The sequence below is a fragment of the Vicia villosa genome, unplaced genomic scaffold, assembly GCF_029867415.1.
Source record: "Vicia villosa cultivar HV-30 ecotype Madison, WI unplaced genomic scaffold, Vvil1.0 ctg.001422F_1_1_2_unsc, whole genome shotgun sequence".
NCBI lineage: Eukaryota > Viridiplantae > Streptophyta > Magnoliopsida > Fabales > Fabaceae > Vicia > Vicia villosa.
Window position 1 is genome coordinate 27,010 of NW_026705613.1, and position 22,249 is coordinate 49,258.

The window sequence follows — 22,249 nt, forward strand, 5'->3', positions numbered from 1 at the left end:
TAATCACGTCGCAACATTAAGTGGCTATATCACACTTTTCTTGTAGTGCTAGTTTCCTAGAATCGATTGTCCTTCGACATCCTTCCTATCGACCTATCACTTTTATCTCTTAGCTCATTTGCTTTCACACTCTTGAGCTTTTACTCAAACTGTTCAGGCTTTCATGCTTTTGTCGAAAATTCTTGGCTTACAAATTGCCCTCCAAAAGGTCAATTTCGATTGAAAATATGTTCGACTGAGAAACTTGAGCCTTTTCTTTTATGGTGAATTTTTTACTACTAATTTATTTGCCGATGTCATCTGTCATGATGATTACTTTCTGCGCTGCAATTTTCGAGGCTCTCACATTACTTCTCATGATTACCCCTACTCTCAAGATCTTGGGTTTTCAAGCTACTAGCACTAACTCTACCACTTCCATGGAAACAAAAACGCCTTTCACCTACACGTAGACACCGTTAGTTCGATTTCTACATCACCCATTTCTTCTATAAATACCCTATTCCATTTTTTCTAAATAACTTCTTTGTTTCCATTTTCTGCAGCTTCATCAAACTAGAAAAATCTTTCCTCTTTGTTGCTTTCTTTCTCTATTATCATGGCAATGTCTCTAACTCGGTTCAATAGTGAAAAATCGAAGGTGAAAAATGGCAACAACAAAATGCTTATCCGTTTCGTCATTGACAAGAAACTCTATGTTTTTCATGGACAATACCCAGATGCAAGGACGCATCCGACGAAAGTTCAAAAACATTTTCCTTGATACACTCTCACGATTCCCCCAACTTTCAAAAAAAGGGTTTGAATTGAAGTTTATGGACCCTAATGCTAGGGTTTTTCGCTCCAGGCCTGCTCCAGGTTACAAAGACTATTTGGCTTGGCTTAACAAAGTTCAATTGAAATGTAAAGCGCAATGGGCAGAAGCTGGTATTTTCAACGCCATTCAGTTGTCAAGGCATGCTCGCAGAGTTAATCTTTGTATGATTCTTTCCTTAATTTTCTTCTGGGAAGGATCGACCAACACCTTCAAACTTCCTTGTGACATGTTGACGCCTACCTTGTTCGACGTGGCAGCCATCACTGGCCTTTTGCCTTTGGGAGAAACTTTCGACCCAACCTTGTCTAGTGAAAACTCGTTCGACTTTGAACGTGCGAGCCTCGAACTTTACATAGCTGACAACCATGTAAATAACACCAAATAGGTTTCTGACATGGAACATATTACCTTCTTAACTTTGTGGCTTTCATATTTTCTATTTTTTCCTGGCTCGTTTCAGATAGCCAAAGGCTTCATCCCCCTTGGCGATCCAAATTCATGAGGGTCGATAAATTTCTTTGGGCAAACTCTTGTAGTCATATCTGTACCAACGCTTGGGTTATTCTTCTTTTAAAAATGAAGCTTCTTCCTACCACCAACAGATCATTAGCTATGCCAGGACCCTTCTGCCTCTTGCAACATTGGTTGAATGCCACCTTCGAGCACAAATTAGGTTATCCTGTGTCGAAAGCTATTACGTGTGTGTCTGAGAGTAGGCCCATCGAAGGAATGATGCTTTCCTTAAATACTCTCCTAGAGCCTCCCAATAGGTATATTCTCATGAAATACATCAATCTATTCCTAGGGTTTCCCCAAAAGCTGATGCACAATCAAATAATGTATGGAGAGCACTCTTAACCCCCACCCTTTTGTATTTTAGAATTGACCCAGGAGTAAAAGGTTATGGTTTTATGAGTTATCAACCAAATTTAGTGGCTCGTCAATTTGGTCTTAGCTAAATGTTACCCAAATCCTTATTTTCTCACCATTTCGATATTGTTAGGACTGATCGATAATTGAATGCTGATAATCATGTGGCGTACCTCGAATTCCACAAATCTACCTAACTCCTTGATATCCCTGTATTTCTGTTCCAACATTCTTTCTTCGTGACAAAATTATTCAACCATTGGTGGTCAGAATATCAAAGGCAATATCTTTCTGCCCTGCTCCTCATTCAACGATTAAACGATGCTTTCAATGTTCTGGATGCTAAATTGGAATCTACTGAACCAGTAGTAGACAATTCAGAAAAAAGTGTCCCAATTCCCTCCAATTATGATGACGAAAGAGCTCAATTCACGATGGTATGTTTTGTTTTCTCAAATTCACTTGTGTGTACAAGGTAAGCCATACTTCACCCTAATTTTTGTTCCTCAGGGACAAAAACTCCCTTTGACAACCGAAGCTCCTTCCAACAAGCCCCTCAAGAAAAAGAAAGTTTCCAAACCTCCCCAAGCACAAGTACGACACATTCCTATATTTTCAACTTTAAAGTCACACTGCTTCTTATGCCTTATAATTTTCAGATCCCTACTGAAGTACCACCACCAACAGGCAAAAAAGAAAACTCTGATGACAGTACCAACATTCAAATATTTTCTTCCTCCATAGTTCCAAGCCTTACTAAACCTAAAGGAGCTAAGAAGAAAAGAAATGTTGCTTCTAAAAACCATGCCTTCAAAGTTATTCCTTCGACTCTTGCAACTTCTGACGCAGATAATCTCACGTCGACTACTAAAACTAATGATCAAGAAAATCCTCCTCTGAATTTTCCTCTTCAACAATCATTTCCACCATCTTTGTGTCCGCCAAAAATTAATTCTCCAGACCCAACTCTTAAGGTATGGAATATGTTTTATAGTTTTTTAGTCAAGTTTTTTGTTCCAACGTTGCCTTACTTCCAGGAACAATCTCAAGAGAAGATTATCATACCAAACCCCGTCGAGAACCCCAACAAAACTGCAATCGACACCGAGACCATAGTTGAGCTTGAACCGAGCCCTCACAGGCAAGATGCTTTCGTAGGTGCTTTGACTGAAAGTCATCCTCGACCTTGTACCAATGAAGACACTGACAAATAATCCCACAACATTACTGCAGACCAAGCTTATAACAACAAGAGGAAATCTCAAACTGTTGTTGTTGAAGAAGCTTGTGTTGAAAAGAATGCAATTCAGTAGGCTTCTGTCGATGATCACAACTTGCAAGACTTATTTGAAATTGGTCGATCATTTGGACTTAATTAATCAAGTTCAAGATGGTGATTTTAATATTTATGATAATGGTATTATAAAATTTTGTGACAGTATCTGTGTTCCTGATGTGTCTGAACTCAAGAAGAGTATTCTTGAAAAAGGACACCAAAATGGTTTGAGTATTCACCACTGAGCTACTAAAATTTATAAAGACTCGAAGAAGATCTTTTGGTGGCTTATGATGAAAAAGGAAGTTTTTGAATTTGTGTATGCTTGTTCGACTTGTCAGAAGTCAAAGATTGAGCATTTGAAGTCGTTGGGTTTATTGCATCCATTGCCTATTCCTGGGTGGAAATGGGATACCATTCCGATGGATTTTGTGTCGGGGTTACCCTGGTTGGTGAAGAGTTATGATACTATATGGTTTATTGTGGATAGGTTGACTAAATCCACTATTTTATTTTGATTCGACTTAACCATCCGTTGGGAAAGTTAGCAGAGCTTTATATTGAGAGGATTGTCAGTTTGCATGGGATTTCATTCAGTATTGTATCTGATAGAGATCTAAGGTTCATATTAAGATTATGGGAGAGTTTACAGTAGGCACAAAGTTACGTTTGATTTTTGCTTATCATTCGCAGACAAATGATCAGACTGGGAAGACTATCAAATCCTTAGATTACTTGTTGAGAGCTTGTGTGCTAGAACAATGAGGTACTTGGGATAATTTTTTATTGTTGATTGAGAGCTTGTGTAGGACACCTTTATGTTGGTATGAATCAGGATAGGGCGCTATAATCGGGCCTGAGATTATCTAACATACCACAGAGAAGCTCAAAGTGATTCACGAGAAGATGAGAGCTTCTCGGAGTCTCCAAAAGAGTTATCGTGATAAATGGAGGAAAGCTTTTGAGTTCTAAGAGGGGAATCGTGCGTTTTTTAGGGTTACTCTGGTAACTGGTGTTGGTCGAGCTTTGAAGTCTTGAAAGCTCACTCTGAGTTTCATCGGTCCCTACCTGATTTAAAAGAGGATAGGAGAAGTGACCTATCGGGTTACTTTGCCATCATCGCTTGCTAATCTTCATGATTTCGTTCATGTGTTTTAGTTGAGGAGGTGCATTTTGGATCCGTCTCATGTGATCCAAGTGAGTTATGTGTAGATGAGAGATAACCTGACTGTTGAGGCATCACCCATGCAGCAAGAGGATCGAAAAGTGAAACAATTGCGTGCTAAACATATTACATTGGTGAAGGTAGCTTGGGGAGGACCAGTTGGTGGAAATGTAACGTGGGAGCTTAAAAGGAAGATGAGGGATTTGTATCCAAATTTGTTCACTTTAGAGAATTTTTTGGGGCGAAAATTCTTTAAGTATGAGAGAGTTGTTGTAACATCCCGATTTTATTAATATTTTTATTAATTATATTAGTAATTATACTATTTGGTATTTTTAATAATTATTTATTTATTTAGTTATTATGTGATATAATAATTATTTGAAATATTTAATTGTATGTGTGTTTGTTTTATTTGGGTTAATTAAGTTGTATGAGAGATATAGTTAATTGGGCCTTAGTAGTAGAAACATAATAGATGGATTATGGGTTAAGCCCATTAAGAGAAAAGAGATAGTAAGAGTAAAAAATTAGGGTTTTAGAGTTGAAGTCTCAACTCATTTTTGGGGAGAAAGGAAAAAATAGAAGAGAGAAAAGAAAGAAGGGAGGAGCACTTGAGAGAAGAAGAAAATTATGGAGGAAGCCTTAATTTTCGCAGCAAGTTTCAGCATATAATCACCTTGGAAAATCGGGAATATCTCTCAATCCAACCGTTGGATCGTTACGGTCCTTGGACACAACGTTCCTGACTCATAGAGGTAAGTTCTGATCGCAGCGATTTTGATTTTGAGGGTTTTAAGTTCGTCTGATAAGCTGATTCCCAAACTGATTTTTAGGCGTGTCTCCAATTGATGTTAGAAAGGATTTCTTTTGGAGAAAATCTTAGAGCTATGGTGAAAGAGTCCATATTTACCAAGGTAAGGGTGGGGTTCAAATTATATAACCAGGAATATGATGATTGTATGTGGGATTAAGGTGTATGAATTTTTCCATGGATTATTTGTTGTAATTCTGTCGTGTTGATTCGATAAAATTAGTTGTTGTTGTGGTGATAATTGTTCTTGTTCTATGCGAAGTTGCAGGATGTTTCATTGACGATGTATACCTCTATTTATTGGTATAGCAACGATATAGGCTTATGCCTTTGTGACGATGATGTTTTTTGTTGTGTGTGTTTGTTGCATTCATATACATATGCATTTTTGGCGACGGCCTGGATTGGCAAATTAATGACGAAGGCTTATGCCTTGATGCCTCTGTTAACTGGCAATTGGCAATAGGGGCTGAAGCCCTGGGTACCACATGCATGTGCAATTGTAGAGTCTCATTATATGTGGTATGAGTGTGATTTAATTGTGACATGATGTGACTTGAGTTATTGTTGAATATGACGATGTGAAGTGAATTGTGATAATGTGAAGTTGTAATTATAAGTTGTTATACTAATGACTTGTTGTGACAGGTACCGTCTGGAAGATGAAAAATAGTTGTTATAACTATTATTATGTTGTTGTTGATTTTGTTATTATAACTGTACAGTTTTAAATTGTTGTTATAGCTGTTGTCTGAAAGCTGTAAAGTGATAATTTTGTATGACTTAATTCTAACATATTAATTATCATACTTTTGTTTATATTTTTCGATATATCACCCATTCTGAATGATGTTTCCCTTACCGTGGGAAACAGATAGGTACCCGAGATAGCGGTGGAAGTTCTGAAGTGATTTTATGAAGTCTTTAGTTGCTTCGAGTTAGTGTCTTGCTCTGATACGTAGCTCTCGGGATGGGATTATGATTTTAGTTGTTGTTTTGTTGTTGTGTTATTACTGTTGAATAATAAGGAGTAATTATTGTTGTTTTAATATATTTTTGGTCGGATAAAAGTTGACGAATAATTATAAGTTGAAGTTTGATCTAGTTGAATAAACTTGTGTATGAATTATAATTTTAAAATTATAGATGTCGAATGCTATGTATCAAGGATAAATGAAATACAGGTTGTTTGTGGCTTTTAAGTTGAAAATGTAATGCCTCAGGTTTGATGTTTAAAATTTTTCGCACTATGATTTTAATATAATTGTTGGGTAGATTTGGGGTGTTACAGTTGTAACACCCCAATTTAGATTATATCTTTATTTAAAATGCTTATGAATTTTATGTAATTTATTTGATTGATAAATATTAATAATTAAATTATTTTGGGTAGTCGGGTGTGTGACCATGAGGTAGAGGGTGTTGAGAGTAATTAAATTATTAGTACTTTTAATAATTAGAATAAAAATGATTTTTTTGATTTATTTAATTAAAATAGGAGAATAAAGAAATAAGGGATAAAGTGGCGATTATGGAGAATAATGAGGATAAAATAGAGAGTTAAAGGAGTAAGTGAGAGTAGAATGGAGAAATCTCAATTGGAGAATTGGGTATAATAAATAGGAGAATTAGGGATTAGATGATGTTTTTCTATCACTATGTGCTTTGAGAGCATATTTGAAAAAGAGGGAAGAGGCAAAAACTTGAATAGAGGTTTAGAGCTTGAGTGAGAAGAACAACAATTTTAAGAGGAAATCAATTACTACTAAGAGAACAAGGTAAGAGTGAGAATTTGATTCAATGATAGAGGTATAGATAGAGGAATTCTTAATCTCCTTAGGATTGGGTGTTTTGATTCATAATTCTGGATTGTGATGTTATGATAGTTGTTATATGATTGTTATATGATTATTATATGATGAATTTCGTGTGTAATTTTCTATTTCGAAGATGGAACCCATATTCACCATTGTTGTAATTTCGAAGGTTTTAGGCATATCCTAAAATTAATGAATTGATGATTTAATGGTGTTAAAATTGTGAAATAACTTGAGATAATTAGAGTATTGCATAGGTTGTGATTTTATGAGCGTCTGGGTTTTTATGAAATCAAAATCAGAGATCAGGAAGGCCTCCAACAATGAAAATCACATTTTCTAGTTTTGTTGTCATTGTCATACCCCAAATTTGTCCTACCCTTTAATTTCTAACTGGTTTAGGCTTCTCATTTCATCTGCATACATCACTCAGGTCATAATCCATACCCATGCATGCATATCATTGGTATCAATCAAAGACTAGCAAGAAAGAACTTTTATGGCAAGGAATTTCCTACCAAATGTGAGGATCTGAGGTGTGATTATGTGGCTTTGCTTTCATTGAAGTCTTTCTGGATTAGGGTTTTCTCATTCTCAACTCAAGGCATTTGGTCATGAACTTCATTAAACTCAGGGCTTCTCAAGAGATCAAGTATTTAGGTGGTTCATCAAGGATTCAAATAAATTTGCTTGAAATTAATACTTTGATTCTTTCTCAAACAAATAAAGTCGTGAAGCTGCTTCTCGAATAAAGGAATTAGAAGTTTTGGGTTCATGCGCTCATTTAGGTCCATTAATTGAAGACGGAATTCAAGATGCCGTGATCTTCACTTCTTCTGTGCTTCAAATTATATTTTCTCTTCAAGGGTTCCTCATAGGGTTGCTCTTCTATTAGTTCTATTCTTTCAGCTACTGGCGCTTGTCATACAAGTTGATATGGATTAGAAGATTGGATTGAAGTCAAGGTTTCTTTGAGAAGTGAAGTCGAATTTGGATCCATTAATACTTTGAATTCAAATTTGTGTTTACATTTGTCAAATGAATCAAAGTTCTCAAACGTATAAGACTAGAAGATAAAGTGGAAGGAATTCGGAATAGTTGCAAAGGCTTTATTACTTGAAGAAAAGTTCAACATCCGATTCAAGCTCATTCAAGTATTATCCATGTTTCATTCACTCTTCATGTCATTGAGATCTAGAGGTAAAATCAGAAGAAACATCGTTGAGATGCCCACAAAGTCAAGAGATAAATTCAAGGATTCAAAGTCATTCATAAAGGAAAATTTACAAGATTACAAAAATTGTCCCAAGGTTCTCATCCATTACAAAAGTTCAGAAGATCCAAATGTCTATACATTCATCCAATTTCAATTACACATTACACCTTTCAAATACAAAATTGTTCTAAAGTCTTGATTCTATCTCTTGTTCCATCTTGTAAACCTTTTCCTCAAAGCTCCAAGCCGTACCCCATTCCACACAAACCTTCATAATGCTACACGAAACGCAACCGAAGCCAAATCTCAATCCTGCAACATTCAAACCATATCACACAACTATCTTCATTCAAAACAGTTTTGCAAACTAAACCAAAACAGTCTCATTTCGTATCATTTTCAAACTAATTCATCCTAACTTCTAACCAAAAAATAGCATTTCAAAATCAGCCCCTGCATACATATTACTTACCACCAACTTGCAGCCATTTCTTCACTTGTTAAAAGCAACCTGCATAACCACTTTCCCAAACAGAATCACAACAGTTCAGCATCAAATCCTGCACACACTCATAACACAAATATAACCAATTCAGATCCATACTAAAAGAAATAAAGAATAAAAAGACAAGTTATGTGACAGTCATGAAAAACCAAACAGCTCCATACTGCAAAACCTATTGCTTTGACCAAGTGATTCTTGTTTCTAAACCGTGTGCCATCCCGACTTAAGGTACCTGTCATCCACATAAAAGAGACACATTCAGCTCGCATCCATCTCAAGTCAAGTTCACGTATTTCATGGTCAGTCAAAAAACATATCAAAACCTGCCAGTTAACTCACATTTAACCTACACACATTCAGCCATAACAAAATTCAACTAACTGTCAGCCTTACTCTTCACACCCAACTTCTAACTGTTAATTTCCTAACTGTCCAAACTTCTAACTAACTGTAACTAACTTCCAATCTCCACACTCCTAACAGGGTTCTAACCAACCATAACTACCTTCATGAGTAACACATAACAGAAATTCAAACCTCTACTAACCGCCTTGTAACCAACTTCAAACTAACTTTCCTAACAGTTTGTTACAAACTCAACCAATTCACTAACTGAATCAATAACTAACAAATAACAGAAAAAACCTACTCAATCTTCACCCTCCATCTCCCAACCGATTCTCTCTAATCCAAAGGCCCTCAATCATCCTCGCTCTCTAACTGAATCTCAGAACCTCCATCTCTATATAACTGATCCACCACCTTCAATCACAAGTTACACGCTCATTTCTACCCTTCACCATCACCATCACAGATCCACTCTCATCTTCAACCTCTCTCTCTTTCTGAACCTTCATCATTCATCTTCTTCACTATCCATCAACCACCTTCAATCGTTCAACAAATCTTCATTCATCACTCTACACAGAAAATCAACAAAGAACCTTCAATCTTCAACCTCTCACCAATCATCTTCAACCATCATCCCTCAGCTCTCACGCCACACGACTACGAACTCACATTCTCCCAAACCTCACTCACTCTCACGCAATAATTCAACAACAACAGAAGAAACCGCGCACGGAATAGAAGATAGAAGAAGAAGAACAAATCAAAAAGAGAAGAAGAGATTAAGTCGTAACAGAAATGAGAAAAAGAGAACATAATGGCTAACCTGTAACAATTTCGCTCGATTCGTCTCCAACAGCATCATCATCATCGAATCATCGCTTGAATCGCCTTTGTACCACCTTCAACACACATCGGAGACGAGATTGAGACGAGAGCCTGAGAATTGAATCGAAGAGGCGGAGAGCGGTTTCTGAGTTCATCGGAGAAGTGGAGATCATTCCGCCGCCGTTCGCGAATGAGAGCGAGGAAGAAGATACGTTGAGAATTCCAATCGCCACACTCAGTAATCCCTAATCCCCAATTCTCTATTGCAATCCTTTTTCTTTTCTTTTTTTTTATTAATTGTTAATTTCTGTTGTAATAAAAACCTGATAAAAAATAAATATAATAAAAACTTGATCTGATAGTGAACATTCTGCATGGGCCACGTGAAACCGCTATTTCCACCCCCCAGACAAGGCCCAAATGCACCATTAGCAAAGATCTAGTTCCTTACAGCTTTTTACTAACACACTCCCCATTAGACAGATTTTTACTTTTATTTGAAATTGTTTCTTCTCTGAATTTCTGTTTGGAAAATCATTTTCTTATGCAATAAAAAATAAATAAAAATAGATTTTAAGTAGGATTGTGTGTGTACATAATTGTAGTTTTTTTGCATATTTTTAGATTTTATTTTGCTATTTTTAATAAATCCTTTCTTCATATATGTTCATCCTCCTTCACGTTTCGATAGATTTTGTAAAGCAATTTCGTTTAGTACCTTAGGACTAGAATTTAATTACCAATTTTTGTATGATTTCTGTAGACTAACCCATGATGTTGTGTATAAAAAATGAATTCCTAATTCTTTGTTTTGATTGGTATTTGGTTAGTGTTGTTTGACTCGATTAACATGCGTTTCTAATAGATGCTTGTGACGTTTGTGCTCTCAAATTGAAATGCATTCACGCAATAATGTTGATTCCTTTTTGTACATATAATTAGGGATGTTTAGAGGTCCTAAGACCTGGAATTGAAAATTTTAGATCATGCTTTCCTATTTTACTTGATTTTTCTTTCTTACATGTAAATAACTTGTTTTTGGTTGACGATTGCACCGTAACTTGTACAAATGACCCGTAATTTTGTGTGAAACTTCTTGGCATGACTTTGTGGTTGTTTAGGCATCTAGTATAGGCTATTTGCTACTGACTTGTACCATTTGATTGCATGTTTCTAACTTCATTCACAATTTGAAACCGCTTAGCTAGTATTAACCTAGTGTTGTCTAGTTTTGGTTAGAGTTTTGTATTGCTTCATGCTAATTGACTAATATAGAGTAACATAGGATATTAGAACTAGATGATTGAGTTTGCTACTGACTTGAGGCCTAGCTCATTGTGTTTACTTGCTTTTGTTTTGATTAATTGATGTTTGCCCGCTAATTGGTAAGTAATGATGCATGCGATACTTTGGTAACTTCTTGTGGATATTTTTGTGTGATACCGTGGTGCTTTTGTATTTGATTTGGGACATTCAATCCCTTGTTTTGCTACTGACTTGGGGCTTTCCTCTCTTGTTTCCGTGCTTAGCCTCTCATTTCTTGCTTTGATGTTGCTTATTCCTTACTATTGCTTGTCATGTTCCCGTAGACTCTTCCTTCTTTGTTAAGGGGAATTGAGATAGGATAGTTATCCTCGACCTTAGGGCCATTTGTAGATTAGAATAACATAGATTAGAATGTTAGATCTAGTTCCCTTTTGCATTCTTTTTCTTTTCAACTCTTTAAAACATTAATAAACGGAAGATGCGAATCACATTAAGAAAGTGATAGAGAAATGAGTGGGATTCATTCCCTAATCTATTTCTCAATCACTTAGTGACATAGAAGCGAGTGGGATCCATTCCCTAATCTGTTTCTCGGTCACTACTTAATGGGAGAGAAACGAGTGGGATTCATTCCCTAATCTGTTTCTCAAACATTAATTAATGGGAGAGAAATGAGTGAGATTCATTCTCTAATCTGTTTCTCAAACATTACATAATGGGATGGAAGTGAGTGGGATTCATTCCCTAATCTGCTTCTCGATCATTATACATTTTATGTGATTCGAATTGTGAAGTAAACTCCCCTTAAAAAATACACAACCAAAAACACTTCAAAACACCTAACAATGGTTCAGACTAAAACAAAGTAGAGAAAGTGGTGAGTGGCCCGGTATTGGGTACTGTTCATCACTCATCTATCCTAAAAGACACAAACCAATCATTCCTTTTTCTTTTGCCTCGTAGGCACCTAAGGGCAATGTCATTTCCGTTCGTACGCATCGTAGGTGTTCCCTTATGCAAGAACGTGAACGTTGACTCCGCCCAATTAAAAAACACAAAAACAAACAGAAAATCTTTAGCCGAGCTACGGTAACTCTGATTCCTGAAAAGGATACGTAGGCAGCGGGGTAGGGCCCGTGCGAGTACAATTCTTTATTTTCCCTACATTTTGCATTCATTTCGCATTTAGACATAGACATGATATACACCCTTTAGATAGAAACAAACGTAGGTGGATACCATCGAGTACGATGGGCGTGAGGGGTGCTAACACCTTCCCCTTGCGTAACCGACTCCCGTACCTTGATTCTCTGGTCGCAAGACCCTGTTCCTTCCTTTGTTAGGTTTCCTGATATTCCTTTCCCTTATGGGATAAATATATTGGTGGCGACTCTGTTCATTTTTCGCGAGCGTGCGACAGCTGGCGACTCTGCTGGGGAGGTTGCTAGACCTGTTGCTGGTCCATCCTTAGTGAGTCGATCCTAGCCCGCGTTTGTTTGTTTATTTACTGGGTGTTTATTTGTTTTTATGTCTATACCTTGTATATATGTTTGCATGTTTACTTTTCTGCTTGCATATCATGTTTATTTCTGTTTGCACATCATGCATATGGATTATATTCTGTGTTCCTTGGGGTCTTCTGTTCTGTTTTGCAGGTTGGGTGGGATGTTTTATGAGGTAAAAGGCCCAATACCCAGGCCAGAGTGACACATAGGATACCTAGGATAGAGTGGATAGTCATGACGCCAACAGAATGTCAGGTTCTGTTGATTGCGATCATGAGACCCACGACCAGTCGAGGTTCAAATGAGATACCGTTGTTGGCATGTATTTGCGACAATGATGGTGTTTCAGGAGAACTGATAACGCTGGAAGCCATTGACCTACCTTGACCTAGACTACACCTGTGAGTGGGGTGGGATATACATGACAGGTACCGTTGGTGACTATTCTGTTCTGTTGGTGACTATTTGTTTTCCTGGTATTCAAAAAGGTGTCGGACCTTTGATCCTGTGACATTTGACCTGTATCAGTTATTCAGAGGATTGTACAGTGGTTACTAAGATTATATTGACCGTTGATCCCATGCTTTTGCATTGCATAACATCATTGCTTTGTCCACTCCATTTATGAAAGATCCTAAAGTCTATTTCCAAAAAAAAGAGAAAAGAAAAGAAAAGAAAAGATATGTAAAAGAAAAGGAAATAGAGAAGCAAAAAAGAAAAGAAAAGATATTCTATACAAAAAAAAAAAAAGAGAAGCTTTGATTCCAAAAAAAGAAAAATGAAAGTGTGTGAAAAGACTTTAGGATCTCTCATAAATGAAACATGCATTCATACTATCAAGCATTTCATGGTTCTTTCAAAGACTTATGGGACCCTTTCTCTTCAAATTTCCAGATCAACAACAAATTTGACTTCCCACCGCCGCGACTCCGAAGTCAACTATGGAACAACTCCGTGAGGAAATGGACGAGATGAGGGAACAAATGGGTCATCTTATGTTGGAGATGCAAGATTTGGTCCATAATCAGGATGCACTAAAAGAAGAGAATAGTCAGTTGAAGACTCAATTGAGCTTGGTCATGGAAGTTCTGAAGACGGTATTAAGGAAGGAAGGGGATGTTGTTCCTACTACTGCAACGGAAGTTGTTGATCCCTTCTCTTCAGTAGGATCCCTTCCCACTCATGGAATACCTCAGGAAGTTCCTTCTCAACTCCATGTGCCATTACCTCCATGCCAATTTGTTCTTCAAGGGGGCCAAATGTGTGGAAAAAAGCCTAAGATACCTCAGAGAATTCTCAATCCTATCCCGATGCCTTACGCTCAGTTACTTCCCCGTTTGCTGGAGCTTCAGTTGGTTGAGCTACGAGAATTGGCTACGCCTGAAAAGCTTCCCCCCAACTTTGATGCCAATGCTCGATGTGAGTTCCATTCTGGGGCGCCTGGTCATGATGTTGAGCATTGTAGGGCACTGAAACATCAAGTTCAAGATCTCATTGATTCAAAAGTGATTTTGTTCACCCCTGAGGGTATGTTTGTTCAAGGAAATGGGGTTCCAATTGCGGTGGAAGAAAAGGTTGATTCATACTTCTATGTCAGATCTACTTCAAATCAGAAGCATAATGCACCATCTTGGGTTCCAGGTTTCCCACCTCATCAGTCTCCATTTGTTTCACAGCCAGGTCAAAAGAGGAAGACACCTGAACAGAATGGGTACTGGAATCATTGCCATCAGCAGGGTCCACAAATGCCAAGGAGACCACCAAGAAGAATTGACCCAATTCCTATGACCTATAGTCAGCTGCTTTCTCATTTGCTCAAGGATTCTTTGGTCCAACTAAGGGAGTTTAAGCCCCCTCCAACACCAATTCCTCAAGGATATGACTTAAATGCAAGGTGTGAGTACCATTCTGGGACATCTGGACATTCAACTGAGGATTGTAGTATTTTGAAACACAAAGTCCAAGATCTCATTGACTCCAAAGTAATATCATTCACTCCAAATGGCCTGCGCATAAAACGAAGAGTTCACGCATAAGTGAATGCCCGTATTCCAGAAAGTATCAAAAAAAAAAAAAAAAAAAAAGAAGAATAAGCCCAATGGAGTCAAGGCTCCTCAACATTGGCAATCATCACTTCATTTCCGTATTCTCACTTCAGTATTCCCTATTTTGGTTGAAAACTACTTCCTTGTCTGAGTTGGTTGGTATGATAATAATAAAAGCACCACAAATTCTCGAGCAACTTTGTCAGAATCTCTTTCAAGTAGTAATCAAGAATGTTTTGTAGAAACATCTCTCATTCTCAAGGTTCTTATGCTCAGTTGTATCCGTGGAGGTTGGTGTTTCAGTTGGTGTTTGATCTCTTTGCAACAAATAGCTTCTCTAAGTTTGGTGACTACACAAGGTTCCTCCATGTTTAATGGTAAATACTTCTTCAATGAATATGCTTGGGGCTCCCGCACGAGGGATAAGCAAGACGCACTCTTATCTTGAGCATTGCATCACTCGCATTGCTCGAATCCCTAAAGCATTACAAATTCTTGGGTGACTTCGTCAGAATCTTCTTCCATGTGGTAATCAAGAGTATTCTACACAATGCTCCTGATTCTCAAGGTCTTCTTCACCACAAGTTCTCAGTTTGATGACCATGCAAGGTTCCTCCACTTTCGATAATGGATACTTCTACAACATCTATGCTTGGGGCTCCCGCACGAGGGATAAGCAAGACCTACTCTTATCTTGAGCATTGTCTCACTCGCATTGCTCGAATCCCTAAAGTAAAAGAAAAAAGAAAAAGCTTACGACTCATGGGTGGCTTCGTTGGAGTTCTCTCTTGAAGTAATCCGAAGTGGTTGGAAGGAAATGATGAAAGTATTCGAGATCAGCAAGTCCAGACGGAGACGAGTCTCCTCAACAACGACACTCATTTAGTTTCTTACTGCATTCTCATTGTAATTTTTCATTTGTGTGTTTAAGCATCAATAGCATGTAAAAACTTGTTAATTTCTGAATGAAAATCATAATACATTGTTTATGTTTGTCTTGAAGTAATCCGTTCGTTATCACTCGTAAAATGTTTTGGCATTACGATACCAACTTTATTAATTGCTCGCTTATGCAAAAAGCTGAGGGAGAATGATGAAAAATAAAAAATGCAAAATCTCTAATCGTGTGTTTTCGAATAAAACCCTACTGAGGATGTACAGGCATTGTTTCAAATCCCCAAACACTGGAGATATAAGGGAGATAGACCCTCGTCAACCCCTTTGAGCCTTGAAGTAGGAGTTTCTTTTTCTAATCATAAAAAAAAAAAACCCTTATTTTAACCCTGGGGCAGGGTAGTGTCCATTTAACTCGATCGAGTGTTCAAAACTCACCAAAAGGTGCATCTAAGGATACAACAATGGTTATCCTTCAAAAGGTTGAGGAATTTCAAAACCGCAATGATTATCCTTATTCTATCAAGAGGTCAGGAGATGACGACACAACGATGGTTATCCTTCATCAATCAAAAAACGAGGCAGTCACAATCACCTCCCACAAATCGAGAGCAACGCAAGATCACACGACTTGTTCAAAAGTGAATAAAAAAAAGAAAGCCCGCTAAGTCAAAAACTTGAAATAAGTGACTTAGGCAAAAGTTAGGGCATCCCGCTGGACTCCAAAATAAAATTCAAGAGAATTTGTCCAGGCAAAAGTTAGGGAAAGCAGAAGCGAAAAATAAGGATTACAAAATAAAAATCCTTATCAAAAGAACAAAGTCGTGTGATCAGACACCAAAAATGCAAGATGAAGTGACTGCCATGTCCAAAAAACCTCATTGATTCCTCAACCATTCCAAATTCCTTGTGAGGAACGAACACTCATGTCGAGTTAATTGAACCTAGGAATGGAGAACATCATGAAGGGGGTGGGTACCAAATAATTTCGAGCCTAAAAATCCTTTGTTTTTTAAAAAAACCGTGAACCTGGCCAAGTTACAACCCTCAAAAGTCCTAATTGAAGTAGGGTTATTTTGAAAGCACACTCCCAAGAGATAGCGTTTAACTGACTCCCAATGAAGCGAGACTCATATCCATGCTGGTATCGTACGTTTGCTTTATCTTCCATATGCAAAAAATCGAGGTTGTGTCAACTAGTGATCCATTCACAAGAGGTCGCAACCTCATTTCAATAAAAGAGTTTAAAACTTCAAGGCTAACATACACTTTGCATTAGAATCATCATTCTTAGAATTAACATTCTTTTGCATACAAATATGTGCTTAACATCAAGGAAATTTTCAAGAATGAGAATCAGTGAGCAACTTGATCATATCAAAGTACAAGAGACTTGAGAACTCCGAGGAGTAAAAGCTAATCATTCCAAATGCTGACCATCAAGGGGAAGGTTCTCTAAAGAACTCTGTTGGGCATGAATAGTTGATGCTTTCCCTGATTACCTTGAAGGGAAGAGTTTGAAGACTCCGTTGAGCGTGGTAGAGTTGTTTCCATGTTTGTTTGACTTCAAAACAACGAAGGCTTGAGGATTCTAATAAGATGTACCCAATCTGGGGCAATCATGTCGATATCATGTCGATAAATCTCTTCAAGCTCTGATCAATCTGGGGCAATCAAGTCGAGGAATCTCTCTTGAGTTCAACCAATCTGGAGCAGTTACGTCGAGATTCGGCAAATCTCTCCAAGGATCCACAGGGGCAATTTCCTTCATGGGTCATGAAACTTGGGGCACGATCTTCTGATCTTTATTGTCCTCTCCCTAATCATAGGAGTTTATTTCTCCTAGAATCTTGGTCTCTCCCCAAGCATGGAGTCTATTTCCCCCAAGAGTTTGTTCCATTCCTCGAGCATAGGAGTTTATTTCTCCTAGGAGTCGTCCTACTTCCTTAACCAAGGCTCCTTATCTAGATTTCTCATCCCCAACATGGTGAATCAAGGGAATCTCCTTAAGCTGAAAATCCTCCAAGCAGTGGCACATGGTGAAAAGTCAGAATTTTTCTTCAAGTCAAAGAAGGTGCATCCTACAAATCAAATTCCAATATCTATTGGCACCTCCACGTGGTCCTTAACACTAAGGGGATTCTCCCTGGTGTTTACATCACTAATGCCTTTATTTGGCATTCTGCATATAGTATTCATTGCATATAACATTGCATCCTCAAAAAGCGTAGCATATCCGTAAAGTCGGATCATTACGCTATAGAAAAAGTGAAACATGCATACAAAGCATAAGCCAGATAATGCAAATCATCCCCCAATCAAGACGAAGATACTTCCCCACGTAAAAAGTTGTCTTTACAAACTCTAATTGATATCTGCTACTCCATTACAAATCTCCTCCACCCACGGTGCCGATACTTAGTTTTCTCAATCCCCAGCCTAAGTGTTTCCAATAATCTCCTTGTGGATCGTAGGTCTGTCAACCTTATCCTCATCTTTTTCAATTCTTGTGGATCGTAGGTCTGTCAACCTTATCCTCATCTTTTTCAATTCTCGTGGATCGTAGGTCTGTCAACCTTATCCTCATCTTTTTCAATTCTCGTGGATCGTAGGTCTGTCAACCTTATCCTCATCTTTTTCAATTCTTGTGGATCGTAGGTCTGTCAACCTTATCCTCGTCTTTTTCAATTCTTGTGGATCGTAGGTCTGTCAACCTTATCCTCATCTTTTTCAATTCTCGTGGATCGTAGGTCTGTCAACCTTATCCTCATCTTTTTCAATTCTCGTGGATCGTAGGTCTGTCAACCTTATCCTCGTCTTTTTCAATTCTCGTGGATCGTAGGTCTGTCAACCTTATCCTCATCTTTTTCAATTCTTGTGGATCGTAGGTCTGTCAACCTTATCCTCATCTTTTTCAATTCTCGTGGATCGTAGGTCTGTCAACCTTATCCTCGTCTTTTTCAATTCTTGTGGATCGTAGGTCTGTCAACCTTATCCTCATCTTTTTCAATTCTTGTGGATCGTAGGTCTGTCGACCTTATCCTCGTCTTTTTCAATTCTCGTGGATCGTAGGTCTGTCAACCTTATCCTCGTCTTTTTCGTTTCTTGTGGATCGTAGGTCTGTCAACCTTATCCTCGTCTTTTTCGTTTCCTGTGGATCGTAGGTCCGTTGACCTTATCCTCGTCTTTTTTCATTCTTGTGGATCGTAGGTCCGTTGACCTTATCCTCGTCTTTTTTTCATTTCTTTTGGATCGTAGGTCCGTTGACCTTATCCTCATCTTTTCCATTTCCTGTGGATCGTAGGTCCGTTGACCTTATCCTCATCTTTTTCATTTCCTGTGGATCGTAGGTCCGTTGACCTTATCCTCATCTTTTTTCATTTCTGAGTCAGTAGATCCTATCATTCCGTCGGACCCATACTTTTCAATCACAGTTTCATACAACAATCATTTCCATTGAGAACCTTGTATTGGCACCTTGGCTACGTTACAAGTTATCCCCATTCAATCCATTACTCACCATAAATTCTTCCATCAGAAAAAAAACAAATTTCTCTTTCCCCAGCAGATATCAAAACAAAAACAAAAATAAGGATAACACTTACACCATCTTTTCAGGACAAATTTCAGGTCTTGATATTTAATCTTCTTCTACCTCGAATGTTCGAAAGGCTAACGCCAACCTCACCTTCAGGTTTAAGATGATTAAATAGGGGCAGCTGTCATACCCCAAATTTGTCCTACCCTTTAATTTCTAACTGGTTTAGGCTTCTCATTTCATCTGCATACATCACTCAGGTCATAATCCATACCCATGCATGCATATCATTGGTATCAATCAAAGACTAGCAAGAAAGAACTTTTATGGCAAGGAATTTCCTACCAAATGTGAGGATCTGAGGTGTGATTATGTGGCTTTGCTTTCATTGAAGTCTTTCTGGATTAGGGTTTTCTCATTCTCAACTCAAGGCATTTGGTCATGAACTTCATTAAACTCAGGGCTTCTCAAGAGATCAAGTATTTAGGTGGTTCATCAAGGATTCAAATAAATTTGCTTGAAATTAATACTTTGATTCTTTCTCAAACAAATAAAGTCGTGAAGCTGCTTCTCGAATAAAGGAATTAGAAGTTTTGGGTTCATGCGCTCATTTAGGTCCATTAATTGAAGACGGAATTCAAGATGCCGTGATCTTCACTTCTTCTGTGCTTCAAATTATATTTTCTCTTCAAGGGTTCCTCATAGGGTTGCTCTTCTATTAGTTCTATTCTTTCAGCTACTGGCGCTTGTCATACAAGTTGATATGGATTAGAAGATTGGATTGAAGTCAAGGTTTCTTTGAGAAGTGAAGTCGAATTTGGATCCATTAATACTTTGAATTCAAATTTGTGTTTACATTTGTCAAATGAATCAAAGTTCTCAAACGTATAAGACTAGAAGATAAAGTGGAAGGAATTCGGAATAGTTGCAAAGGCTTTATTACTTGAAGAAAAGTTCAACATCCGATTCAAGCTCATTCAAGTATTATCCATGTTTCATTCACTCTTCATGTCATTGAGATCTAGAGGTAAAATCAGAAGAAACATCGTTGAGATGCCCACAAAGTCAAGAGATAAATTCAAGGATTCAAAGTCATTCATAAAGGAAAATTTACAAGATTACAAAAATTGTCCCAAGGTTCTCATCCATTACAAAAGTTCAGAAGATCCAAATGTCTATACATTCATCCAATTTCAATTACACATTACACCTTTCAAATACAAAATTGTTCTAAAGTCTTGATTCTATCTCTTGTTCCATCTTGTAAACCTTTTCCTCAAAGCTCCAAGCCGTACCCCATTCCACACAAACCTTCATAATGCTACACGAAACGCAACCGAAGCCAAATCTCAATCCTGCAACATTCAAACCATATCACACAACTATCTTCATTCAAAACAGTTTTGCAAACTAAACCAAAACAGTCTCATTTCGTATCATTTTCAAACTAATTCATCCTAACTTCTAACCAAAAAATAGCATTTCAAAATCAGCCCCTGCATACATATTACTTACCACCAACTTGCAGCCATTTCTTCACTTGTTAAAAGCAACCTGCATAACCACTTTCCCAAACAGAATCACAACAGTTCAGCATCAAATCCTGCACACACTCATAACACAAATATAACCAATTCAGATCCATACTAAAAGAAATAAAGAATAAAAAGACAAGTTATGTGACAGTCATGAAAAACCAAACAGCTCCATACTGCAAAACCTATTGCTTTGACCAAGTGATTCTTGTTTCTAAACCGTGTGCCATCCCGACTTAAGGTACCTGTCATCCACATAAAAGAGACACATTCAGCTCGCATCCATCTCAAGTCAAGTTCACGTATTTCATGGTCAGTCAAAAAACATATCAAAACCTGCCAGTTAACTCACATTTAACCTACACACATTCAGCCATAACAAAATTCAACTAACTGTCAGCCTTACTCTTCACACCCAACTTCTAACTGTTAATTTCCTAACTGTCCAAACTTCTAACTAACTGTAACTAACTTCCAATCTCCACACTCCTAACAGGGTTCTAACCAACCATAACTACCTTCATGAGTAACACATAACAGAAATTCAAACCTCTACTAACCGCCTTGTAACCAACTTCAAACTAACTTTCCTAACAGTTTGTTACAAACTCAACCAATTCACTAACTGAATCAATAACTAACAAATAACAGAAAAAACCTACTCAATCTTCACCCTCCATCTCCCAACCGATTCTCTCTAATCCAAAGGCCCTCAATCATCCTCGCTCTCTAACTGAATCTCAGAACCTCCATCTCTATATAACTGATCCACCACCTTCAATCACAAGTTACACGCTCATTTCTACCCTTCACCATCACCATCACAGATCCACTCTCATCTTCAACCTCTCTCTCTTTCTGAACCTTCATCATTCATCTTCTTCACTATCCATCAACCACCTTCAATCGTTCAACAAATCTTCATTCATCACTCTACACAGAAAATCAACAAAGAACCTTCAATCTTCAACCTCTCACCAATCATCTTCAACCATCATCCCTCAGCTCTCACGCCACACGACTACGAGCTCACATTCTCCCAAACCTCACTCACTCTCACGCAATAATTCAACAACAACAGAAGAAACCGCGCACGGAATAGAAGATAGAAGAAGAAGAACAAATCAAAAAGAGAAGAAGAGATTAAGTCGTAACAGAAATGAGAAAAAGAGAACATAATGGCTAACCTGTAACAATTTCGCTCGATTCGTCTCCAACAGCATCATCATCATCGAATCATCGCTTGAATCGCCTTTGTACCACCTTCAACACACATCGGAGACGAGATTGAGACGAGAGCCTGAGAATTGAATCGAAGAGGCGGAGAGCGGTTTCTGAGTTCATCGGAGAAGTGGAGATCATTCCGCCGCCGTTCGCGAATGAGAGCGAGGAAGAAGATACGTTGAGAATTCCAATCGCCACACTCAGTAATCCCTAATCCCCAATTCTCTATTGCAATCCTTTTTCTTTTCTTTTTTTTTATTAATTGTTAATTTCTGTTGTAATAAAAACCTGATAAAAAATAAATATAATAAAAACTTGATCTGATAGTGAACATTCTGCATGGGCCACGTGAAACCGCTATTTCCACCCCCCAGACAAGGCCCAAATGCACCATTAGCAAAGATCTAGTTCCTTACAGCTTTTTACTAACACACTCCCCATTAGACAGATTTTTACTTTTATTTGAAATTGTTTCTTCTCTGAATTTCTGTTTGGAAAATCATTTTCTTATGCAATAAAAAATAAATAAAAATAGATTTTAAGTAGGATTGTGTGTGTACATAATTGTAGTTTTTTTGCATATTTT

General features: G+C 37.7%; 2 long non-coding RNA genes across 4 annotated transcripts; both read right to left on the reverse strand.

The window, feature by feature from the left end:
* Positions 1-8,005: 8,005 nt before the first annotated feature.
* On the reverse strand, positions 8,006-9,929 carry LOC131635086 (uncharacterized). Of its 2 annotated transcripts, XR_009293713.1 has the most exons (4): positions 9,655-9,929; positions 8,645-8,712; positions 8,448-8,535; positions 8,006-8,287 (listed from the first exon to the last, which is right to left on the reverse strand). It is a non-coding gene; the product is annotated as an uncharacterized LOC131635086 (long non-coding RNA). The 2 variants fall into 2 exon arrangements; XR_009293712.1 differs by having other exon boundaries at positions 8,448-8,712.
* A 10,048-nt stretch (positions 9,930-19,977) lies between these two features.
* LOC131635088 (uncharacterized) lies at positions 19,978-21,901 on the reverse strand. 2 transcript variants are annotated; one of them, XR_009293715.1, is made up of 4 exons: positions 21,627-21,901; positions 20,617-20,684; positions 20,420-20,507; positions 19,978-20,259 (listed from the first exon to the last, which is right to left on the reverse strand). It is a non-coding gene; the product is annotated as an uncharacterized LOC131635088 (long non-coding RNA). The 2 variants fall into 2 exon arrangements; XR_009293714.1 differs by having other exon boundaries at positions 20,420-20,684.
* Between the last annotated feature and the right edge of the window lie 348 nt (positions 21,902-22,249).